Genomic DNA, 19,242 nt, shown 5'->3' with positions numbered 1-19,242 from the left:
TTGCTACCCATAGAAGTGGGGGCACACTTTGCTACCCATAGAAGTGGGGGCACACTTTGCTACCGATAGAAGAGGGGGAACACTTGGTCTTGTTTTCCAGACTGGTTTAGAAATCTCCAACCTAACAAAAGACCCAGTTGCCTGGACAGACCACCACTCAATTTTATTTTTAATCACAGCCCCCCATCCCCAAATAGGCCCTCTCCCATGGTGGTGACGAGGTATTGACCACTGATGGGGTGACCCCCCAGGGCCTGATGGCAAACGTGGTTCTCTCTACATATGAAGTGCCTGTATGGATCCCAGTGCTCTTGTCGATAACTACAATAGAGATTTGGGGAGTGCAATGGATACTATCACTCCTGTTGGCATATGACCCTTCACATTACCACAGCCCTTGGTTTGACAGTTCTATTAGGTAATTGAAGAAGATGGGTCGCAGGCTGGAACGGCGCTGGCAGGGGTCTTGCATGGTTGAAGACAAGCTGAAACTGATTGACCACATCACAAAATACCAGTACACAATTGCTAGTAAGAAGTCTGAGTTCATGGCAGCAGACAATAGACCAGCTCAGCTTTTCTGTACCGTGCAGGGGCTCTGCAAACCAGCATGTCTGGAGTCTGCTGAAGCCTTTTCACGGTCTGTTGTGGTGATTTTGCCCTCTCCTGTTCTGATAAAGTAACCTGAATCTGAGCTGATCCTGACTGTGCTATCTAATAATTGTTCGGTTCCAGGAACGAAAATGCAGGTTCTCTGGCTTTATGGACTAGCTTTGACCATCTGGATGTAGAATCCCTGGTGCAAACAATCCAGGGTTTGCATCCCACTATCTGTTATTTGGACCAAATCCCAACATGCCTCTCTTAGGCTGAGTTGATGTAATCAGCTCAGTGTTTGTCAAAATAGTCCTGTGCTTTTAGGGGCCCGGAATTTTCCCCGAACCGTTGAAGGAAGTGATGCAGCGACGCAGCGACGCAGCGAGCGATACAGAGATACAGAGATACAGAGATACAGCGACACAGCGATACAGAGATACAGCGATGCAGCGACACAGCGAGCGATACAGCGACACAGCGATACAGAGATACAGCGATGCAGCGACACAGCGATACAGAGATACAGCGATGCAGCGACACAGCGATACAGAGATACAGCGATGCAGCGACACAGCGATACAGAGATACAGCGATGCAGCGATACAGAGATACAGCGATGCAGCGACACAGCGAGCGATACAGCGACACAGCGATACAGAGATACAGCGATGCAGCGACACAGCGAGCGATACAGAGATACAGCGATGCAGCGACACAGCGATGCAGCGACACAGCGAGCGATACAGAGATACAGCGATGCAGCGACACAGCGAGCGATACAGCGACACAGCGATACAGAGATACAGCGATGCAGCGACACAGCGAGCGATACAGAGATACAGCGATGCAGCGACACAGCGATGCAGCGACACAGCGAGCGATACAGAGATACAGCGATGCAGCGACACAGCGAGCGATACAGAGATACAGCGATGCAGCGACACAGCGAGCGATACAGAGATACAGCGATGCAGCGACACAGCGATGCAGCGACACAGCGAGCGATACAGAGATACAGCGATGCAGCGACACAGCGAGCGATACAGAGATACAGCGATGCAGCGACACAGCGAGCGATACAGAGATACAGCGACACAGCGAGCGATACAGAGATACAGCGATGCAGCGACACAGCGATGCAGCGACACAGCGAGCGATACAGAGATACAGCGATACAGAGATACAGCGATGCAGCGACACAGCGAGCGATACAGAGATACAGCGATGCAGCGACGCAGCGATGCAGCGATACAGTGCTGCTAAAGGAGCGACTCGGAGGGTAAAGACAATGACACAGACTTTGGAGCACGGCAGGCGGGTGTCATCTCCTTGTGACATTGGGCGTCACTTTAACTTTCTGTGCCTCAGGGCACCAAACATACATTGCACAACGCTGCATTCCCAGCGCGATATTGTAAAGCGCTTTGTGTCCCAGGAAAGTGCAATATGAAATAAAATTATTAGGAGGGAAAGAAAGGTCACTGTGTCCAGTACAGACTACCCTTCCTGCGTCCCCCCGCTCTCCGTCCCCCCCGCTCTGCGTCCCCGCTCTGCGTCCCCCCGCTCTGCTGACACAGGGCGGGAGGCTCAGCAGCCATCACATGTGACACAGGACCCGCCTCTCATCCCAGGGCAACACACACACACACACACGCACACACGCACACACGCACACACGCACACACACGCACACACACACCCTGAGACACACACACACACACACACACACCCTGAGACACACACACACATACACACACCCTGAGACACACACACACACACACACCCTGAGACACACACACACACACCCTGAGACACACACACACACACACTGAGACACACACACACACACACGGCTGGGAGGGATGGGATTCCCTAATAAGATCGGTACAGACTCTCTCACTAAGCGCCGGGCGCGCGCTACGCCGAATTTTAGTTGGCCGACGTGAATCAGGCCTTCTATACGAGGGCTCCGCGCGCACGGCAGGGAGAGGGGAAGACGTGCCGCGACCGGCGCTAAATGTATATATGTGTGTGTGTATATATGTGTGTATATATGTGTGTATATATGTGTGTATGTATTTGTGTATGTATTTGTGTATATATGTGTGTATGTATTTGTGTATGTATTTGTGTATATATGTGTGTATGTATTTGTGTATATATGTGTGTATGTATTTGTGTATGTATTTGTGTATATATGTGTGTATGTATTTGTGTATGTATGTGTGTATGTATTTGTGTATGTATTTGTGTATGTATTTGTGTATATATGTGTGTATGTATTTGTGTGTATTTGTGTGTATATATGTGTGTGTGTATATATGTGTGTGTGTATATGTATGTGTATTTGTGTGTATTTGTGTGTATATATGTGTGTGTGTATATATGTGTGTATGTATTTGTGTGTATATGTGTGTGTATATTTGTGTGTATATATGTGTGTATGTATTTGTGTGTATATATGTGTGTATGTATTTGTGTGTATATGTGTGTGTATGTATTTGTGTGTATATGTGTGTTTATGTATTTGTGTGTATATGTGTGTTTATGTATTTGTGTGTGTATGTATTTGTGTGTATGTATTTGTGTGTATATATGTGTGTATATTTGTGTGTATGTATTTGTGTGTATATATATTTGTGTGTATATATTTGTGTGTATATATGTGTGTATGTATTTGTGTATATATGTGTGTATGTATTTGTGTATATATGTGTGTATGTATTTGTGTATATATGTGTGTATGTATTTGTGTATGTATTTGTGTATATATGTGTGTATGTATTTGTGTATGTATGTGTGTATGTATTTGTGTATGTATTTGTGTATGTATTTGTGTATATATGTGTGTATGTATTTGTGTGTATATATGTGTGTGTGTATATATGTGTGTGTGTATATGTATGTGTATTTGTGTGTATTTGTGTGTATATATGTGTGTGTGTATATATGTGTGTATGTATTTGTGTGTATATGTGTGTGTATATATGTGTGTATATATGTGTGTATGTATTTGTGTGTATATATGTGTGTATGTATTTGTGTGTATATATGTGTGTATGTATTTGTGTGTATATGTGTGTGTATGTATTTGTGTGTATATGTGTGTTTATGTATTTGTGTGTATGTATTTGTGTGTATATATGTGTGTATATTTGTGTGTATGTATTTGTGTGTATATATATTTGTGTGTATATATTTGTGTGTATATATGTGTGTATGTATTTGTGTGTCTGCACAAACTTAATAAATATTTAATTTTTACCAATTGTTTTTTTTAAATAAATAATACATTACACACACACACACACACACACACACACACGCAGGCGCGTTCGCACAGGCACGCACGCCCGCATGCTCTATATAACAGCCCTAAGGTGTCCTCTTTTATACATAAAGAAACCATTGCGCATTCCCAGGTGCCTCAGCGGTATAAATGGTTTACCTGAAGTCACGGAGTCCTGGGTTCAAATCCCAAAATGTTCCTGTTGTTTTAGTGTTAAAGTGGAGGGATGCACTGGAACAGGATTACACATTTTCTGTCTCCCTTTGCAGTTTAATGATAGCTGTCTCCCTCGTTAAGCTGCCTGTTATCCTCCTGTTCCAGCCGCTCGCTGCCTGTGTAAAACGCAACATTGTTGCTACATTTGCCTTCTTACACAGCCCTAGCTGGTTGCCCTGGCAACCTTCCAATCTTCTTAGCTAGAAGGTTGGTTCAGCCCAGCTCCCCCGCCTGTCTGGCAGTTAGTATATTGGTCCTTAGACGGTCACAGGAAAGTGTCTTTCTTTTCCCCACAAGCTGGCTTTGTGAGTACATTCCACCTCCATTACGCCCCCTGCAAGGCCATCCTTTTTTACCATCCCCCCCCCCCATACCAAGGCACCTTCATCTAGAGAAGCTCTCTCACCACATACCACCATCTGCAAGTACCTGTTATATTTCTGTTGACTCCCCCAATAAAGTTGAAGAAAATAGAAGGACTTTGTGTGCTTTCAAAAGGGGACGAGTTAAACCCCTGGAGTCACTCACATCCCGCACGTGCTCCTGGTTCCAGAAGATACACTGTATTAGAATAATTGTATTATCTGGAATTCTGCAAATACCTTCTCCAAGTACACAGTACTACATCAAACAATGCATGCCGGGCTGAGCTGGGCCTCTTTCCTCTACTGCTCACGGTACAGAAGAGAGCACTGACATTCTGGGCTCACCTAAACACCAGCCATCCACAGTCTTACTGCTACAGAGCAATGCAAAGTCAGGACCTCCTCACTAAACCCTGTGCCATCAAACAACTTGTCCTCTCACTCCAAGGACAAAACCCCACACAGATTAACAGCCTGCCGAAAAAAGACATCAACTCAATCGCCAACGAAATGAAGAAGCAGTATGTGACAAGATGGGAAAATGATATCCAACGCTCAAAGAAGCTGGAGACCTACCACAGCCTACAGAGAGAATACACTCTGGCACCCTACCTACTGAAGGTAAAAGACCCAAAACAGAGACAGACCCTGAGCCAGTACAGAATAAGTGCCCACAGCCTAGAAATAGAAACAGGCAGGCACAGACAGAACTGGAAGCCCCGGGAGATGAGACTGTGCCAGCGATGTGAGCTAGGTGAGGTAGAAGATGAAACGCACTTCCTGTTGCGGTGCACACAATACTCTGAAGTGAGGAGTGCCCACCTAGAGAAACTCACAGCTGTTATCCAGAACTTTAATAATACAGAAGAGAACCAAAAAATAGCGATCCTCCTGGGAGAAGATGAAACCCGCGCAGAACTGGCTGCACACTATATCAGCACCTGTCACAAGCTGAGAGACGTACATTAACCCCCACACCCCTGTGTGAAACTGTTACCCATATACAGTACCCTGCAATCATTATACCCTATCCCTAGTATTCGTGTAATTATTGTCCCCCACCCCCTATTATTCACGCTTTGGCAATACTGAAATGTTCTTTCGTCAGTAGATTTGATTTGATTTGTATTAGCTGTTGGTGGCTCATCGGTGAGAGCAGCTGCTCTGTGTGAGGTGTAGGGTCCTAATCCCTGGCAAAGATTATTTATCACTTTTTCATTTTAGAAAAAGGAAACGATGGGTAAAATTTCCCCCATTTATTCCTAATATGTAAATGAGGGAAGCACCGGTACTTTCCGTGTCCTCACCACAAGTAGAAAGGAGCTGGGAGAACGCCGTACAAACCAGCAGCGGTTTGTTCTGTTACCGGCCCAATGTCACTGTCCTAATCCGGCCCTTGGGTTATAAAACCCGGATAGAAGATGGACCGGTCCCCCAATATCAGGAAGGGACCAGTCACACACAGAGGGACCCGCGTGGGCTCCAAACTCAGTGACACACACACCCCGGGTGCAGTGAGGGAGAGGCACCCAGCATGATGAAACACCTCTCTCTATTCTTCACCAGGCACCCTGCTCCCTGTCACAGGGATTACCTCCGCCTGGCCCTCTGTCAGAGGGACATAGTATTGGTGTATAGTTTTTTAAATCCCTTTTAGCTCATGGTGAGAAGAAACGATGCCCCATGAGGCTTTGCTGTACTCATTTGCATATTTGGTTAGTGAGGCGAATATAGGAATCAAAATACCAATAACCAGTTCGGGAACGTAAGGCGTCTCGCACCCTGTAACTATTATGTTCCTAATAATCCCAAATGAATCACATTGTCCTCTATTTTAGATTTTAAAACCCCGGTATATGTTATACTGTGTCCTAGCACATGAACACTTCGGCTGCGTCTGTACTCACACAGACGGCGCGGAACGGAGGGGAGGCGCACACGCTGCGATACTCTTGCTAAAGCCTGAGCGTTTTCATGGCTTTGCAGAGTATGCAGCGGGCGCGATTTGGGGGCGTGGCAATAAAGATTTGGAGGCGTGGCAATAAAGATTTGGAGGTGTGGCAATAAAGATTTGGAGGCGTGGCAATAAAGATTTGGAGGTGTGGCAATGACGTTCCGGCGCGGACGTCACTTCCCTACCTCACATCCCGATCCACGGGCATTTTTCAGATTCAGCATCTGAAGCACTGTGCAGACAAGTTCCCTTCCCCCGGTATGGAAATTAACTTTCATTTTGTGTGTTGTGTATGTTGTCGTGTGTTTGCCTGTGTGTGTGTTTGTTGTGTGTGTGTTTACCACTGGCATACAAAAACAAATGGCGTCACTTTGAAAATGTAATTTCACTTTAATTGGAGGAGACAGGTCACGTGATCATGCCATCGTGCAAAAAATCACTTGGCTCTATCTCCTTCAATTTCGCGCCTTTGCCGGCTCCGTCTGACGTGCGCGATTGCGCCATCTATAGGCATCCTCAAAGAGGACCATAGATGTGAAAGCGCAGCGTGCGATCGCGCACGCGTTTCCGCTCCGTCTGCTATAGTATAGACGCAGCCTTACAGTGTATGTGAGCTGTGATTCTGCAAAGCCACCACTAGGGGGGGCCGCATAGGGATTATGACATTTGTGTTTGTCGCACGCGCATGATCGCGCCGAGTATCATCTCAGCCTAAGAATGTCCGTACCTCACCCAAGGGCGGGAGTGTGACATCACACAGGGGTAAGTGTGACATCACACAGGGGTAATTGTGACATCACACAGGGGTAAGTGTGACATCACACAGGGGTATATAAGGAGCTGCAGATGCTTCCGGACCCCAGGTTCCTACAGCAGGTGTGCGCAAACTGGGGGGCGCCATATTGTTCTAGGGTGGGGTGCGCGGTTGCTGAGGCTCTTCCCCAAGGTATTCACATTAAATGCCGGCAGACCGTGCTAGGCCCCTGCAACTCAACTTACCGAGATCCAGAGGTTTGGTGTGACGCGTCGCCATGGCAACGCGGCGCAAGGTAAGGGGGCGCGAGCAGGCAGAGGGCTAAGCTCCAAAAGTTTGCGCACCCCTGTGGAGGACATCAGAGGAGAGCAGTCTCACTGTGCTAAGTTTACGGTGCTAATGGCATGTCTTAGGCCTTGGCCAGGGTGGCGCTGAGCGGGCGGGCGGGCGCACTCCGTGCCTGGCCGCAGTCTTATATGTGCAACTGTGTGTGAAGAAGTCAGGTCACCTTTTATTGTTTTACAGGTCGGGAAGGTTGTCCCTTATCTAGGAAGGGCCTTTACTATATTTACAGGAAAGATAGCATTCTCCGGCATATTTAAGCAAAGGGTCCCTAAATCAGGGTTCCAGGGAAGTGTCACAGCTGGAGTTGCTCTAACGCCAACCCTACGCCTATGCACACCAGGTGTCCATAGTATGGACTGCAAGGGCAGTGTAAGGATGACAGGCAGGTGGGAACCTGGATAGAAGTACACCCCTATATAGGGTCTCGGACGGCACCCGGGGGTGACTCTAGATCACTGGAGCCAGAGATTTCACTTTTCCCTTAACTGTGGGGCAAGGGTAGGTGACCACGCCGTGTGTGCCTCCCTGAGGAACTACCTTCCCAGGGAAGAAGAACATATGAAGTCTGTGTTGTCCCAATACAGTAACCTGCCTGTCATATAAAGTGCCCGGCGCCCTTTTTACTTCAGCTTACAGCACCAGCCCGGGCGCCAGCACCCTGAGGAAAAGGCATGAGAGCCTAAACACCAACACACACACACCTCTGCAGTATGTATTACCACACCTAGAATTGTTGGAATCCAGGTGAAATCTTAGGTATGAATATGAAATGATTTATAATAGCGTGTTCTTGTATAGCGCTGCTAGTTTTACGTAGCGCTTTACAGAGACATTTTGCAGGCACAGGTCCCTGCCCCGTGGAGCTTACAATCTATGTTTTTGGTGCCTGAGGCACAGGGAGATAAAGTAAATTTCTCTTTTCCTTAAAACTGCAGTTCAGGCAATATCCTGCATGTGTGTTTTTTTTAATAAATCAGTTCTGTAGTAACAAAAATACTTTTAGCATTTTCTGTTTTTAAAAAAACAACTTTGAAAGACCAATTTTCTTGTATTCTATTTTAACAGCCATTTGCTAAGGCACCGCCCCTTCATGTCCTGTCACAAGCCCTGGCGCACCCCTCTGTCAGCCCTGCCCTCCCTCTAGCACACGTCAGTGCAGGAGTGCTCATGAATATTCATGAGCTTCCACTGAGAGACAGAAGCAGATGAAAAACAGATCCCTTCACTAATGATGTCACCAAATTTCACCGATCAATACATGGAGAACGAATTGACCGGCAGCTATACAGTTCTTTAGGTAATTAGAGATTGCCCACATGAAACTATTGAAGTAAAAAAATTAATTTAAAAAAAAGACTGAACTGCAGCTTTAAGCCTAAAAATCCCAAATCCCTTTGCCCCCACAACAGCCACATGGCGGGCACCTTCCTGCCAACCGCAAAGGGTACAAACTTCCCCTATAATAACCCATAAAGAACTCGCCTCTTCCTGCACCTCCTTTAACCAACCCAATTCCTCCTCCAGGGGGCTCTGGGGTTACTCAGCCCCTATTACACTATTTGTCTTGGCTGTAAGGTAAAGGATGACATGCTCCCCCTTGTGGTACGCGAGAGGCAGCTCAGGGCCTCTTTAGTAGCTCTGGTTGCCCACCAGTCACTTGGAGACTAGGGGGGATTAACATTCCTCCTGAGAGATGTCTCTGTACGCCTGCACTGTTGGAAAGGCATGTAAAGCATTGCAAGTGTACTGAAGGATTCCTGCTCCTTGTGTCTGTCATACAGCTATACTAAGACAGCTGGGCTCAAGATAACAGTCCATGTGACCTTCAGGACGTCTCTCCCTCTCCCATACCATAGATAGTAAGCTCTCAGGGTGGGGACTCATTGTCCCATAATAAAGGGTTGTTTAATATGACCCAACGCTAAAGCTTGGCACCTTATGGAGAGAATGGGCCACTGTGCCTATACTGGTCTGCTTAGAAATAAAGAAAAAAGATTTAGTTCCTGTAGGGAAATACGGGGCAACTATATAATATATATCCCATGTAAAGTCCAGAGGCATTCACCGTATGTCATAGCAGAACGTTAAGATATATGGCACTACTATGGGTTCAGACAAAAGGCTAACAGTACTCAAAATATCACAAATTCTCAGACTGCCCAATGTAAAGCAATAAAGATATCAAAAAATAAAGTAATATAAACAATACAAGCCTTGAACTGAATACAGAACACATCGCGCTGTGGATATACCTGGGCACAGAGCACATTCTGCTTCCCATGGATCTCCTATGACTGGCTGATCAGCTGCAGGAGGCGATGCGGATAATGCCGGGACCTGGAAACAGGGGAAATTCCCAGCCAGGCGCAAACATAATGGGGGCCACTTATTAACGTTCCCTGGCTGTACAGCTGGGAAGAGCTTTAGCACATTAATCAAGTGAAAACCTCTGAATTAACAGTCAGTGCGATTACTTCCTGTGATCAATCTCATGCAGCTGAGACTATAAATAACCCCCAATGAATGTCACTTTTATTCCGAGACAGACCAGCGTTGGGCTGAGATCAGACACGCTGCGGTGTGACGGAAGCGCGCGCGCATTCGCCAATCTTTTGCTTCGCTGGGTGGGAGTTTTTAAACTGAAAATGACCCCGGTGGCGCAGTACAGCGCTGTCGCCGCTGCACTTGACGACAAATGAAGTTGTGATTTCAAGCGCAGCCGCGTGACGTGTACTTCGCCAGCCAATCACAAACACAGGTTTTTTATTTTTAAAGTCCAGCCTCCAATCGCGTCATTCTTTCTGCTGGGGATGAGCACACATCGCCCAGCAGAGACCATGTGTAACCATGTATTATATGTGTTACTCTGTGCCCAGGACATGCGTGAGAACGAGAGGTAACTCTCAGTGTATTACTGCCTGGTAACACGTGTTATAAATAAATAAATAATAAATAAATAAGAGAGGCGCTGACGCGCGGTAACGTACCAGCCTATCTGAGCTCAGCCTAAGGCCTGGGACCGGCGGCGCGGGCGGCCACATGAGCGTTCCCCACCAGCAGGGGAATCCTCCCGAGCCGGTCCCGGTCCCCCCCGGTCCCCCCTCGCTGCACAGCTCACTACACGCTGTGACGCGTCAGCCGCTAAGGGATACAAGAGAATTGTAATCCCAAGCAGCGACGCGTCACGTGGTGTGGCTGTGAGCCAATGAGGAGGGGAGGCTTCGGGAGGAGGGGAGGCTTCGGGGAGCGGGGAGGAGAGTGTGGAGGGAAAGCAGTGTGAGTGCCTGTCTGTGTGTGTGTATCTGAGTGCCTGTGTGTGTGTATGTGTGTGCCTGAGTGCGTGAGTGCCTGCCTGTGTGTGTGTGTGTGTGTGTGTGTGTGTGTGTGTGTGTGTGTGTGTGTGTGTGTGTGCACATGAGTGCCTGTCTGTGTCTGTGTGTGCCTGAGTGTGTATGTGTGTGCCTGAGTGTCAGCGTGTGAGTAAGGCAGCCCGCAGCAGCTCCCTCCTGCAGCCCGGGAGCCCGTGGAGGGGGGGGGATAGCGGGTCCCTCCGCTTAAACCACGCCCCTCCCTCCCACTCCAGCCCCGGCTCCCGCTCCCTACAGACCGCATATCGCGGTCTGTGTCTGTGAGCGCCCCGCCTGTCTGCAGTGCGGGCGCGCTGACTGAGGGAGCGGGGCCTTAGACAGGGCCGCCAACAGATATCATGGGGCCCAGGACAAATCCCTCCCCCCATTATTCCCCCCACCCCATGGTGCACTGAGGGTCCCCGAGGGGTGTCAGGGAGAATGAGATGTGGGGGAGGGAAGGAGGGGGAGGATAGGGGGGGGGTGGGCGGTGAGAACGAGATGGAGAAGAGGGAGGGGGGGGCGAAGGAGGATTAATTTAGGAGAAGAGGGGGGTGGAGGAGAAGAGGGGGCAGGGGAGGAGGGGAGGGAGGAGTGAGCAGGAGAAGGGGGCAGAACGAGAATGGAGCAGGACAAGGTAAGGGATGAGAGGAAAGGAGAGAACAAGATATGGGTGTGGGGGTGGAAAGGAGATGGGGAAGGGAGGGAAGGTGAGAAGAAGGGGGTAGAGGGAGGAAAATTGGGGGACAAAAAGGGTGGAGGGGGAGAGGATGGAGGAGAAGAAGAATGAGAGAGGGGAGGGAGGGTTGATGGGAAGAGGGGGGATGGGTGGATAGGGGGAGATGGGTTAAGGAGAGATGGGGGGGAGAGATAGGGGAAGGAGAGATGGGTGTAGGAGAGAACCCTGCACTTCCCAGGCTCCCCGAGCCTCGACACTGCTTCTCTCTGAGTGAGGGGACACTTCACAGGCTCCCCGAGCCTCGACACTGCTTCTCTCTGAGTGAGGGGACACTTCACAGGCTCCCCGAGCCTCGACACTGCTTCTCTCTGAGTGAGGGGACACTTCCCAGGCTCCCCGAGCCTCGACACTGCTTCTCTCTGAGTGAGGGGACACTTCACAGGCTCCCCGAGCCTCGACACTGCTTCTCTCTGAGTGAGGGGACACTTCCCAGGCTCCCCTGAGGAAGCTGCAGATGGCGAAACACTTAGAATTTGTCGGACCTTTGCGCATTCCATTGAGTAGTGTCGGCCATCTTGGAGTCGCAATTTCTACAGCCAGAGGAGGAGGCGGTGCACAAGCGGTGTTTTGGGAATCGTATATTAAAGACTCTTTAGGACTAGAAGAAGGGTGCAGGTGTCCCCTGGATAACACACAAGGCTCATTTTTCTGTAAATCTTGTGAGTGTGGCTCAGTATTTGTACGTGTCAATACATCTGTATAGTTTCACACTATCTGTGTCTCCTCTTATTCTTTTACCTTTTTCTAAAGAAGATTGTGGATTGGAGAAACCCTGGATAAGAACCGCACGCCTGACAGAGCTTCCAGTCCCACACATACATTTCTGCCACTATCACATTTTGAATATTCACCTTTAAGGATTTGCGCCTCTTTTTCTGCTATAAATAAAGATATACATACAGACTAGCCTGGCCAGAGGTCCGTTCTGTCTGCCCGTGCCAGCGGCCGCTACATACCATGCGGCCGGTACATACCACGCGGCCGCTACATACCACGCGGCCGGTACATACCATGCGGCGGTTCCTCTGTGGTACGCTGGGAAGCACTGTAAGGGTCAGAAGGATATCTGACTTCTCACTTACATGGATTTTCCAACAAATATCACACCTGCAATAGGGAAATTGTGAGGTCTCGTGCTGCCACCGTCACAAACACTCGTGCTGCCATTATCACAAACACTCGTGCTGCCATTATCACAAACACTCGTGCTGCCATTATCACAAACACTCGTGCTGCCATTATCACAAACACTCGTGCTGCCATTATCACAAACACTCGTGCTGCCACTGTCCCACTCATGCAACCACTGTCCCAAACGCTTGTAATGCCACTGTCACCAACACTCGTGCTGCCACTGTCACCAACACTCGTGCTGCCACTATCCCAAACAAACACTCACGCAGCACTATGTGCCACTTGTTCCTGCACGTGTGCCTCTGATCTCCTGTAAATGTAACACTTCCTTCTTGTCAGGCATGTGGCCCGGGCAGAGTTATCCGAAGCGGCTTACAGAAGCTCTGCACACAGGTTTGGAATAGCTGGACGCACGCGGGATGTGAGCGAATCACTGGGAAGCGCTCCTCTCCTGATCAGCAGAGACGGCTCGGACATTGGATGGAATTTGCCAAGAATTTCTCCAATGTCTGTTTATCATTATTAATATTATAATAGCAGCATGTTCTTGTATAGCGCTGCTAGTTTTACGTAGCGCTTTACAGAGACATTTTGCATACACAGGTTCCTGCCCCGTGGAGCTTACAATCTATTTTTGGTGCCTGAGGCACAGGGAGATAAAGTGACTGCCCAAGGTCACAAGGAGCCGACACCGGGAATTGAACCAGGTTCCCCTGCTTCACACTCAGTGCCAGTCAGTATCTTTACTCACTGAGCCGCTCCTTCTCCCAGGTTCCCCTGCTTCACACTCGGTGCCAGTCAGTGTCTTTACTCACTGAGCCGCTCCTTCTCCCAGGTTCCCCTGCTTCACACTCGGTGCCAGTCAGTGTCTTTACTCACTGAGCCGCTCCTTCTCCCAGGTTCCCCTGCCTCACACTCAGTGCCAGTCAGTGTCTTTACTCGCTGAGCCGCTCCTTCTCCCAGGTTCCCCTGCTTCACACTCAGTGCCAGTCAGTGTCTTTACTCACTGAGCCGCTCCTTCTCCCAGGTTCCCCTGCTTCACACTCAGTGCCAGTCAGTGTCTTTACTCACTGAGCCGCTCCCTCTCCAAGGTTCCCCTGCTTCACACTCAGTGCCAGTCAGTGTCTTTACTCACTGAGCCGCTCCTTCTCCCAGGTTCCCCTGCTTCACACTCAGTGCCAGTCAGTGTCTTTACTCACTGAGCCGCTCCTTCTCCCAGGTTCCCCTGCTTCACACTCTGTGCCAGTCAGTGTCTTTACTCACTGAGCCGCTCCTTCTCCCAGGCTCCCCTGCTTCACACTCAGTACCAGTCAGTATCTTTACTCACTGAGCCGCTCCTTCTCCCAGGTTCCCCTGCTTCACACTCAGTGCCAGTCAGTGTCTTTACTCACTGAGCTGCTCCCTCTCTCAGGTTCCCCTGCTTCACACTCAGTGCCAGTCAGTGTCTTTACTCACTGAGCCGCTGCTTCTCCCAGGATCCCTTGTTTCACACTCAGTGCCAGTCAGTGTCTTTACTCACTGAGCCGCTGCTTCTCCCAGTTTCCCCTGCTTCACACTCAGTGCTAGTCAGTGTCTTTACTCACTGAGCCGCTGCTTCTCCCAGGTTCCCCAGCTTCACACTCAGTGCCAGTCAGTGTCTTTACTCACTGAGCCGCTCCTTCTCCCAGGTTCCCCTGCTTCACACTCGGTGCCAGTCAGTCTCAGTCAGTGTCTTTACTCACTGAGCCGCTCCTTCTCCCAGGTTCCCCTGCTTCACACTCAGTGCCAGTCAGTGTCTTTACTCACTGAGCCGCTGCTTCTCCCAGGTTCCCCAGCTTCACACTCAGTGCCAGTCAATATCTTTACTCACTGAGCCGCTGCTTCTCCCAGGTTCCCCTGCTTCACACTCAGTGCCAGTCAGAGTCTTTACTCACTGAGCCGCTCCTTCTCCCAGGTTCCCCTGCTTCACACTCGGTGCCAGTCAGTGTCTTTACTCACTGAGCCGCTCCTTCTCCCAGGCTCCCCTGCTTCACACTCGGTGCCAGTCAGTGTCTTTTACTCACTGAGCCGCTCCTTCTCCCAGGTTCCCCTGCTTCACACTCAGTGCCAGTCAGTATCTTTACTCACTGAGCCGCTGCTTCTCCCAGGTTCCCCAGCTTCACACTCAGTGCCAGTCAGTATCTTTACTCACTGAGCCGCTGCTTCTCCCAGGTTCCCCTGCTTCACACTCAGTGCCAGTCAGAGTCTTTACTCACTGAGCCGCTCCTTCTCCCAGGTTCCCCTGCTTCACACTCGGTGCCAGTCAGTGCCTTTACTCACTGAGCCGCTGCTTCTCTCAGGTTCCCCTGCTTCACACTCACTGCCAGTCAATGTCTTTACTCACTGAGCCGCTCCTTCTCCCAGGTTCCCCTGCTTCACACTCAGTGCCAGTCAGTGTCTTTACTCACTGAGCCGCTGCTTCTCCCAGGTTCCCCTGCTTCACACTCAGTGCCAGTCAGTATCTTTACTCACTGAGCCGCTCCTTCTCCCAGGCTCCCCTGCTTCACACTCAGTGCCAGTCGGTGCCTTTACTCACTGAGCCGCTCCTTCTCCCAGGTTCCCCTGCTTCACACTCAGTGCCAGTCGGTGTCTTTACTCACTGAGCCGCTGCTTCTCCCAGGTTCCCCTGCTTCACACTCAGTGCCAGTCAGTGTCTTTACTCACTGAGCCGCTGCTTCTCCCAGGTTCCCCTGCTTCACACTCAGTGCCAGTCAGTGTCTTTACTCACTGAGCCGCTCCTTCTCCCAGGCTCCCCTGCTTCACACTCAGTGCCAGTCAGTGTCTTTACTCACTGAGCCGCTCCTTCTCCCAGGTTCCCCTGCTTCACACTCAGTGCCAGTCAGTGTCTGTACTCACTGAGCCGCTCCTTCTCCCAGGCTCCCCTGCTTCACACTCAGTGCCAGTCAGTGTCTTTACTCACTGAGCCGCTCCTTCTCCCAGGCTCCCCTGCTTCACACTCAGTGCCAGTCAGTGTCTGTACTCACTGAGCCGCTGCTTCTCCCAGGTTCCCCTGCTTCACACTCAGTGCCAGTCAGTGTCTTTACTCACTGAGCCGCTCCTTCTCCCAGGTTCCCCTGCTTCACACTCGGTGCCAGTCCGTGTCTTTACTCACTGAGCCACTCCTTCTCCCAGGTTCCCCTGCTTCACACTCAGTGCCAGTCAGTGTCGTTACTCACTGAGCCGCTCCTTCTCCCAGGTTCCCCTGCTTCACACTCGGTGCCAGTCAGTGTCTTTACTCACTGAGCCGCTGCTTCTCCCAGGTTCCCCTGCTTCACACTCGGTGCCAGTCAGTGTCTTTACTCACTGAGCCGCTGCTTCTCCCAGGTTCCCCTGCTTCACACTCAGTGCCAGTCAGTATCTTTACTCACTGAGCCGCGCCTTCTCCCAGGTTCCCCTGCTTCACACTCAGTGCCAGTCAGTGTCTGTACTCACTGAGCCGCTCCTTCTCCCAGGTTCCCCTGCTTCACACTCAGTGCCAGTCAGTGTCTTTACTCACTGAGCCGCTCCTTCTCCCAGGTTCCCCTGCTTCACACTCAGTGCCAGTCAGTATCTTTACTCACTGAGCCGCTGCTTCTCCCAGGTTCCCCTGCTTCACACTCAGTGCCAGTCAGAGTCTTTACTCACTGAGCCGCTCCTTCTCCCAGGTTCCCCTGCTTCCCACTCGGTGCCAGTCAGTGTCTTTACTCACTGAGCCGCTCCTTCTCCCAGGCTCCCCTGCTTCACACTCGGTGCCAGTCAGTGTCTTTACTCACTGAGCTGCTCCTTCTCCCAGGTTCCCCTGCTTCACACTCAGTGCCAGTCAGTATCTTTACTCACTGAGCCGCTGCTTCTCCCAGGTTCCCCAGCTTCACACTCAGTGCCAGTCAGTATCTTTACTCACTGAGCCGCTGCTTCTCCCAGGTTCCCCTGCTTCACACTCAGTGCCAGTCAGTATCTTTACTCACTGAGCCGCTCCTTCTCCCAGGTTCCCCTGCTTCACACTCAGTGCCAGTCAGAGTCTTTACTCACTGAGCCGCTCCTTCTCCCAGGTTCCCCTGCTTCACACTCTGTGCCAGTCAGTGTCTTTACTCACTGAGCCGCTCCTTCTCCCAGGTTCCCCTGCTTCACACTCAGTGCCAGTCAGTGTCTTTGCTCACTGAGCCGCTCCTTCTCCCAGGCTCCCCTGCTTCACACTCGGTGCCAGTCAGTGTCTTTACTCACTGAGCCGCTCCTTCTCCCAGGTTCCCCTGCTTCACACTCGGTGCCAGTCAGTGCCTTTACTCACTGAGCCGCTGCTTCTCCCAGGTTCCCCTGCTTCACACTCAGTGCCAGTCGGTGTCTTTACTCACTGAGCCGCTGCTTCTCCCAGGTTCCCCTGCTTCACACTCAGTGCCAGTCAGTGTCTTTACTCACTGAGCCGCTGCTTCTCCCAGGATCCCCTGCTTCACACTCAGTGCCAGTCAGTGTCTTTACTCACTGAGCCGCTCCTTCTCCCAGGCTCCCCTGCTTCACACTCAGTGCCAGTCAGTGTCTTTACTCACTGAGCCGCTCCTTCTCCCAGGTTCCCCTGCTTCACACTCAGTGCCAGTCAGTGTCTGTACTCACTGAGCCGCTCCATCTCCCAGGTTCCCCTGCTTCACACTCAGTGCCAGTCAGTGTCTTTACTCACTGAGCCGCTCCTTCTCCCAGGTTCCCCTGCTTCACACTCAGTGCCAGTCAGTGTCTGTACTCACTGAGCCGCTCCTTCTCCCAGGTTCCCCTGCTTCACACTCAGTGCCAGTCAGTATCTTTACTCACTGAGCCGCTCCTTCTCCCAGGTTCCCCTGCTTCACACTCTGTGCCAGTCAGTATCTTTACTCACTGAGCCGCTCCTTCTCCCAGGTTCCCCTGCTTCACACTCTGTGCCAGTCAGTGTCTTTACTCACTGAGCCGCTCCTTCTCCCAGGTTCCCCTGCTTCACAAGTCAGTGTCTTTACTCACTGAGCCGCTCCTTCTCCCAGGTTCCCCTGCTTCACACTCAGTGCCAGTCAGTGTCTTTACTCACTGAGCCGCTCCTTCTCCCAGGTTCCCCTGCTTCACACTCATTGCCAGTCAGTGCCTTTACTCACTGAGCCGCTCCTTCTCCCAGGTTCCCCTGCTTCACACTCAGTGCCAGTCAGTGTCTTCACTCACTGAGCCACTGCTTCTCCCAGGTTCCCCTGCTTCACACTCAGTGCCAGTCAGTGTCTTCACTCACTGAGCCGCTCCTTCTCCCAGGTTCCCCTGCTTCACACTCAGTGCCAGTCAGTGTCTTTACTCACTGAGACACTCCTTCTCCCAGGCTCCCCTGCTTCACACACAGTGCCAGTCAGTGTCTTTACTCACTGAGCCGCTCCTTCTCCCAGGTTCCCCTGCTTCACACTCAGTGCCAGTCAGTGTCTTTACTCACTGAGCCACTCCTTCTCCCAGGTTCCCCTGCTTCACACTCAGTGCCAGTCAGTGTCTTTACTCACTGAGCCGCTGCTTCTCCCAGGTTCCCCTGCTTCACACTCAGTGCCAGTCAGTGTCTTTACTCACTGAGCCGCTCCTTCTCCCAGGTTCCCCTGCTTCACACTCAGTGCCAGTCAGTGTCTTTACTCACTGAGCCGCTGCTTCTCCCAGGTTCCCCTGCTTCACACTCAGTGCCAGTCAGTGTCTTTACTCACTGAGCCGCTCCTTCTCCCAGGTTCCCCTGCTTCACACTCAGTGCCAGTCAGTGTCTTTACTCACTGAGCCGCTCCTTCTCCCAGGTTCCCCTGCTTCACACTCAGTACCAGTCAGTGTCTTCACTCACTGAGCCACTGCTTCTCCCAGGTTCCCCTGCTTCACACTCAGTGCCAGTCAGTGTCTTCACTCACTGAGCCGCTCCTTCTCCCAGGTTCCCCTGCTTCACACTCAGTGCCAGTCAGTGTCTTTACTCACTGAGACACTCCTTCTCCCAGGCTCCCCTGCTTCACACTCAGTGCCAGTCAGTGTCTTTACTCACTGAGCCGCTCCTTCTCCCAGGTTCCCCTGCTTCACACTCAGTGCCAGTCAGTGTCTTTACTCACTGAGCCGCTCCTTCTCCCAGGTTCCCCTGCTTCACACTCAGTACCAGTCAGTATCTTTACTCACTGAGCCGCTCCTTCTCCCAGGTTCCCCTGCTTCACACTCAGTACCAGTCAGTATCTTTACTCACTGAGCCGCTCCTTCTCCCAGGTTCCCCTGCTTCACACTCAGTGCCAGTCAGTATCTTTACTCACTGAGCCGCTCCTTCTCCCAGGTTCCCCTGCTTCACACTCAGTGCCAGTCAGTGTCTGTACTCACTGAGCCGCTCCTTCTCCCAGGTTCCCCTGCTTCACACTCAGTACCAGTCAGTATCTTTACTCACTGAGCCGCTGCTTCTCCCAGGTTCCCCTGCTTCACACTCAGTGCCAGTCAGTGTCTTCACTCACTGAGCCGCTCCTTCTCCCAGGTTCCCCTGCTTCACACTCAGTGCCAGTCAGTG

At 50.9% G+C, this 19,242-nt stretch overlaps 1 protein-coding gene across 4 annotated transcripts in view; it reads right to left on the bottom strand.

Annotated features, from left to right (window-relative positions):
* Nucleotides 1–19,242, bottom strand: part of LOC142471873 (sodium-coupled neutral amino acid transporter 3-like) — a 167,409-nt gene that overhangs the window by 75,819 nt on the left and 72,348 nt on the right. The window contains exon 1 of one of the 4 annotated variants that reach the window (XM_075578289.1): nucleotides 9,773–9,791. The exons of 2 other annotated variants lie outside the window; for them this stretch is intronic. The gene's annotated coding sequence lies outside the window, so the exon portion shown is untranslated. Of the gene's footprint in view, nucleotides 1–4,045; nucleotides 4,065–9,772; nucleotides 9,792–19,242 lie in introns of those variants that run through there. One more of the 4 variants, XM_075578290.1, reaches the window with a different exon arrangement.

The sequence above is a fragment of the Ascaphus truei genome, chromosome 21, assembly GCF_040206685.1.
Source record: "Ascaphus truei isolate aAscTru1 chromosome 21, aAscTru1.hap1, whole genome shotgun sequence".
NCBI lineage: Eukaryota > Metazoa > Chordata > Amphibia > Anura > Ascaphidae > Ascaphus > Ascaphus truei.
This window is presented reverse-complemented; position numbering and strand designations above follow the sequence as displayed.